The sequence below is a fragment of the Rhinolophus sinicus genome, linkage group LG06, assembly GCF_036562045.2.
Source record: "Rhinolophus sinicus isolate RSC01 linkage group LG06, ASM3656204v1, whole genome shotgun sequence".
Taxonomy (NCBI): domain Eukaryota; kingdom Metazoa; phylum Chordata; class Mammalia; order Chiroptera; family Rhinolophidae; genus Rhinolophus; species Rhinolophus sinicus.
The window spans coordinates 104,737,282-104,743,553 of record NC_133756.1 but is presented as its reverse complement, the minus strand read 5'-3'; the positions used below and the strand labels follow the sequence as shown (position 1 = coordinate 104,743,553).

At 50.4% G+C, this 6,272-nt stretch overlaps 1 protein-coding gene across 5 annotated transcripts in view; it reads left to right on the top strand.

Annotated features, from left to right (window-relative positions):
* Positions 1–572: 572 nt before the first annotated feature.
* FAT3 (FAT atypical cadherin 3) overlaps positions 573–6,272 on the top strand; it is a 633,732-nt gene continuing 628,032 nt past the window's right edge. For 3 of the 5 annotated variants that reach the window (XM_019737552.2, XM_019737551.2, XM_074335613.1), the window contains exon 1: positions 574–1,069. The gene's annotated coding sequence lies outside the window, so the exon portion shown is untranslated. Of the gene's footprint in view, positions 1,070–6,272 lie in introns of all 5 variants that reach the window. The other 2 variants (XM_074335616.1, XM_074335615.1) reach the window with 1 other exon arrangement.

Here is a 6,272-nt window from a genome sequence, read left to right as displayed (position 1 = left end):
CTCATTCCCTTCAGAGTGCCTCTCCTCCATATTCACAAAAATGTTTAAAACGATTTGGGGCAGAGAAGGGAAGAGAATACGCCACGTTATCATTTTAGTCTAATGCTCCTCCCTTCCCCACAAGGTTGTCGGATGACCCAGGGTCCAAAAATGTGTGGGAAAGGAGTAGCACATTTGGAACACATTTGATGGTTTAATCTCCACGCTTGAAACTAACGTTTGGGATCTCAAGAGAAGCCATTTTCACCTCGATATGCCTCAGTTTCCTCACCTGTCCTAGGAGAGTAACACGTGCTCAACCTCTGCGCGGGGCTGTGGTGCGGGTGGGACTGCAAGCTGTGTCTGTGCGCTTTCTGAAGTCCGCACCACGCTCTACCCCGCGGCAGGAAGGCACGTTGTGTTATCCTCGAGCCCCGAGAGACCGGTGGAGAAAGACTAGAGCTCTAAAATTAGTCCAGCTTCAGGCCAGGCGCCGGGAGCGCCCTCCAGCTCGCCTCGCCTCCCCCACAGTCCTCCTCCCCACCCGCCCCCTCTCCCCTGCGCCGCGCTCCGAGATCGCTAGTCATCCCGGACGCCGAGGTTTTTCTCCCCCTCGCCCTTTTCTCTCGCGGTTTGGGAGGAGGAGACAGCGAGAGAGAAGCGAGAGGGGGAGACGAGGGAGAGGGGCTTGGCCGTGCGTCGGCGTCGGCTGCGATGGGGAGCTGGGAGTAGCGAGGCGGTGAGCAGTAGCGGCGGCAGCGGCAGACTCGGAGCCGACTGGAGAGTCGGCGCTTCTCCCGGCAGGCTGCGCTGTAATCTGGGCTGCAGCTTGGGATCTCGCGCCCCCGTGCCCCTCCTCCCGCTGCCGTTCTCCTCCTCCCGGCTTCCCTCCTCCGCCTGCGAGCCCCCGTGGCAGCGGCGGCGTCCCGAGCGCCTCTGCTCTGCTCGCTGCTCCAGTCCCGGCGAGCGCGCGGCGAGCTCTGCGGCGGCAGCGGCTGGGTGGTCAGCTCGCGCTGGGCAGGAGCACCCGCAGAGGAAGACCCCCGGGGGAAGCGCCTGGTGGAGCCGTGGATCGCCGGCGGAGTCAAGGGTGCGTAGGGGATTTTTTAGCGTGATTTTTTTTTTTTTTTTGGCTGCCGGGTGCATGGGCTGGAGCGCGCTGTCCGGAGTACAGCTCCAGCTGCTGGTTGCAAATGGGCTGCGAGGTGTGCTCGGGAAGGCGAGAGCCGGCAGAGCGCGTGGGGGAAACTTTTCACCTTGTAAAGTTCCTGCCTCGACACGGCTTCGAGCCACCGTCGCCGCCAGGAGGGGAAGGAGATTCTGCCCTGCGGCGGTAGTCGGGAGGTTGGCATGAAGAGTTGTCCAAGTTTGGAGATGAGGATTGGAGAAGGAGGTGCGTGGGGCTTGGGATCGGTGCATCTATCCCCGCCCTCCTCCCAGCCCCGGCCGCCGGTGCAGGTGGATGAGAGGGTCCAGGCGGCGAGCCTGCTTGGTAGCCGGTGCCGGTGAGGCGCAGTGGGGATGTTGATAGGGCCGTGGATGCACTTGAGGGACCCGGAGGCACAAGTTGGGTCGTCTCTTGGCTAGGCTTCAGGCGGAGCAGGGAACCCAGCTGCACTTTGGCCAGGGAGAGGAAAGGTTTACCAGTCATTCTACGGGTCTGTTCCACGCTTGATTCCGGCTTGCGGGGGTCATGGACAGAGTGAGATTTACTGAATGGCAACGGCCCTCAGACTGAATGGACCCTTTTGCGGCATGGCAAGAGGAGGGACTTTTCCTTGCTATCTTGACAGGGACAGGGAAACGGAATGTCTTGGAAGAATGCATGATTTTTGGCGGGCATGAGTGAAGGTTGCTTGTCTTTGAAAAGAAAGCAGCGTTGGCCTGACTGTCCTGGGGTTGCATTGCAGCCCTCTCTGGGTCGCGGGAAGGGAACACGAGGGCAGGCCTGCTCGGCACTTTGGGTCCCTTCCCGGGCGGGTCTGGACCGACCACCTCGCTGGGACCAGTGTGGGTGCGGGGCCGTGGTGGACGTCTGGGGCGCCGGCGGGTAGGCAACGGAGGTGGCCGGGACTGTCTTCGCGCGGCGCGCACTGCGCGCCAGGATTCCGCCAGTGGGGGTCGCTGAGCTAAAGTGCATCTGGCCCCCCCAGCTTGCGCGAGGTGGCAAGCGCGGGTATTTTTAGCAGTGCTGTGGTCTGTATTCCTTCCTTCCCTCTTCCGCTGACTTTTGTCGCGTGTGCTTTCCGAGATGGTTAAACATTGACCACAATTAGGCTTCGCGGAAAGCAACTTTTATTGTTCACTTTTCTCCGCTCCACTCTAATGGGTGGGCGGGCGCTTGGGGCAAAGATGTGGGGGTGGCGGGAGATAGGCTTCGAGCTAAAGGAGCCTCTTAAGTAGCCTGCGGCGAGAGGAAAGGGTGGGGCTCCCGGGACGTGTGCGGTTGGTGGTGGCATCCTGAAACCTTAGCTCCGTATAATAACGGGGGCAAACCAGGCAGTGGAAAGGGATGCCGAATGGATGTGAGGAAGAAGAGAGGCCGCAGAAACCTGACAAGGTCGCCGTGGGGGGCTAGCAGAGGTTCCTGGGAGGGAGAAGCGCCTGCATCCCAGAGTGTGGGCGGTCGGTGGCAGTGGCTCCGCTGCTTCTGGCGGATTCTCCGCGCCTCAGCCGGGATCTCCCGCTTACAGCCGCCGCGCACCAACTGGGACTCCGCTTCTGGTTTGGGCGAACCTGCAGCAGCGGCGGCGGGAGCGAGGGAGGGAAGCGGGGACTGGGCTAATGATGGAGGTCTTTTCTCCTTCTCTGCTCTCCTCTTCCCCGCCCCCAGACTCCGGCGCGTTTGTTTTCCAAGTTGGATCCCACTTCCATTTACAAGTGTCAGACAAACCCGCGCGAACCTCCCCCACTCACCCAGGCCCCAGCCAGACGGGAGAGGGGGATGGGGAGAGCAGTCTGGACAGCTCCTAGGCTGTGCTACGCACGGTGGTGGTGGTGGTGGTGGGGTCTTGACCACCTTGGGTTCACACGTATGGGTCCTTGGTGCTTAAAAAATACACGTAAACAAACAACGAAACCTAAACCATTCCTGGCCACTGGTAATCTGCCGCTTTTCTCCTCTCCGTCTTGGACGTATTAATTTTCTGGCCCCAACACTTGTCTTTTCAAAGGCAAGTCGGGGGCGGTGGGAGGAAGGGGGCGGGGGAGCAGGCCAAGCAGTTCATCACGGTGGATTTGTGTTCCTGGCTTTGTTGTTAGGATTAGATTCTCTGATTGAGCCCGGGCCGAATTAAAATAAATGCAGAGACTGGGAACCCATCAGAAACACTGCAGACGACTTTGCCTCTGCTTCAGGCGGCAAGTTCGGGTGGTGGAAGAGGGGAAGCCTGCGATCTAGGAATTGAGAACTGAGGTGCCCACTTCTCAGAATTCATCAAAGAGAGCCCAGCTTTTGCCTCCTCCGGCAGGCACTGAACTTCATCTTAACGTTTATCGAATGTTTGAGTCATGTTCTGGTTTGTGACGTGGAGAATTGAATCTGAGAAGGAAAAGAAGGGAGGGGATGGAGGAAAGAGAATGAGGGAAAAGCGACTGAGAGATTGAGATTCTGCAGAATCCTGGAAATTGCACCGAGCCAACTGCTCCTGCTTTTTTTTTTTTTTTTTTTTTCTTTTTCTAAATTGGAGTTGTTGAGCAGTGAGAGAATAAAGAACAGCCAAGAAAACCAGGGCGCCAAGAGACAAAGACAGAAAATGCACAATAACTTGAGCTCTTTGATGTGCTTTTCTTCTAACAGGGTTGGAGTGGGGGAAGGGTTTTTTAACATTTTTACAAGGAGGAAAGTTGTCTTTTAGAATTAAACCGAATACAGATATTTAATCATGAATCCTTGTTGCCTTTTTGGAACTTGGATAATGAATGTTGCTGGAGCCAATTTCTATGCACAGTGCACTGGGATGAGAAAGTTCCCAGAACTGTCCAGTTTTTAATGTCTTCATATCTGAACCACACAGAGAACTCCACATGAAAGGCAGCTGGCTCAGAGATCAGAAATCGGTCAGCTGCTGGGCTGGCTCCATCTCTTGTAACTGCAGGATTTTCACAGCCAGTGTTTGTTGCCCAGTGACTGGCTATCAACCCCCTATGCTTTTTCCAAATTTTATTTATTCTGGTTCCTGGCACAGTCATTTTGGGGGATTTAAAAAAAAAAAGTCAGGACCCAGTCTCTCTCTTAAGTAGCAATTATAGTTGTGCTGAGCTACTCAAAAATGAAATGAGTAGCAATAAACAGAGTGTATGCCCACTGACCTGTATGCTATATGGTTATTTTGCCAGCTCATAGCTTTTTGTGAAGCAGCAGCTCTTCAGGCAGCTCACATAAGAACATTTTGATGTGTCAGGTTATGTTATCCTTGCTTTATTCTTCGCTGCAGTATGACCTGCTCTCATCTGACTGATGAATTATGTCAAATAAAAAGAAGTGGGCAATTACCACTGAAAAGAGGATATTTAGTCATTACCAGCTGGTCTGAAGAGTGCTTCCTATGGGTGTATTGTTAGGCTATATTAATAGCTCAATGCAAATAGGACCAAGGTGGCTTTACCTTACTATTTGTAGAGTTGGGTGTGGCATTTCATGATACTCCACATCTGTCCAGTTAGTTAGGTGGGTTGACTTTTTCCTCTGGGGCAAGAGGAAAAGGGTAATATTGGGAATTTTTCTTCCATTGTGGGTCTTTCCTAGTTTTTTTTTCCTTCTTAAGGAGCACTGAGTGGGGAATCCTCTGATGGGATCAGGTGGGCCAGTCCATTTGGATTGATTTCTTTTGATTGCTGAGGAAGGACTATTGATGAAATCATTGTCTTTGCTGATTGTGAGAACCGCTGGGAAGGAATGAAAATTTAAAAGAAAGGTGATCTGACAGATTTACAGGGAAGGATGCATTTCCTCCCCAATCTTTTCCTGCAGATGACGGAGCCCCAGATTTGAACAGATATTCGCCTTAAAAAGTTGAAGGCAGAAACACAATTCCTGTGTATATTTTTGCTTGTTCATAAAATTTGCTGAAACACTTCAATCTCTAATTGTTGACTATGTTATTACACACATCTTTCTGTCCACTGTAGGGGTTGGGTCTGTTTTATAGCCTGTCCTCTCGAGGACAACCACAGTGCCTCCTGCCTAATAGGCACAAAATAAATACTTGTGGCCTAGGCAGCTTCCTCTGGAAAGACTCTGAGTGTAAATATCTTGTCTGTGCTTTGGTCAGTTTGATCCTACAGGTTTCTCAAACTTAATGATTTTTCTGTCAATTACTGAATTTTCTGTCAATCGAAGACTATCTACTCCTTTAATAAGATTTTTCTTTCTTTCTTTACATTGCCTCATTTCCCCCCAGTTCCTGTCTAAGAATAATTTGAAGGAAGCTTGGCTTCCCCTAAAGGAAAAAAAATAAAAATAAAAAGATTCAGCTTAATGCCACAGATTGAATTTATTGAGAACATTTTTGACACTTGTCTAGTGGCTTTGAGCCAGTTTCTGGTTTACCAAAATAGGCTATCAGTTATGTGGAACAGTGACAAATGACCCATTCTAGTAGTTCTGAAATGGAATGGCATTCTCAGGTTAGTCTTAATTTTAACTGGTCCTAGAATTGAGATATTTTTGTTTGAAGCAGAAGGGATGACAACTGGAGAATGAATTTACTGGCATGATGATGGTCAGAGAAAATGGAGAACAGATTTTAAAAGTTAATGATCAAACTCTTCATATAATTAGAGATGGTCCTTCCTTCACTGGATAGATATGTATGAATGTGGAGGTCCAGGTGGAGGGCTTGGGAGGGAGGGGCTGTGTGACTTTCCTTCCTTAGACATTGCGTTATAAGTGTTGCCTTGCCTGGACAGAAAAGTTGTACAGGGACCTTGAGTGGGATCCTGGAGCAGGTTTTAATATGTTATCTTTCTGATCTTTCAGGGTTCCAAGACTGTGGATTCTAGCCTCTATTTAATAAAGGAAATTTGTTTAATTAACTCTCGCCTTTCTTTTATGTCTTAAATTTATCCCTTTGTTCTCATTTTGTAAAGTCACACAATTTAAATCATTAATGTTTTTCTTAAAAAGCTTCACTTTCATTTTTTTCTATTTTATTTTTCTTTGTTTCTTTTATCTCTTTAAAAAATTCGTTTAAAAACAATTTACTTTCAGTAATACTAAACCTACCTCCTTTGCAAGGAAGTGGGCAGAATTCAAATGTATCCTTTGTGAAAACAAAATACATCCTTTGCTT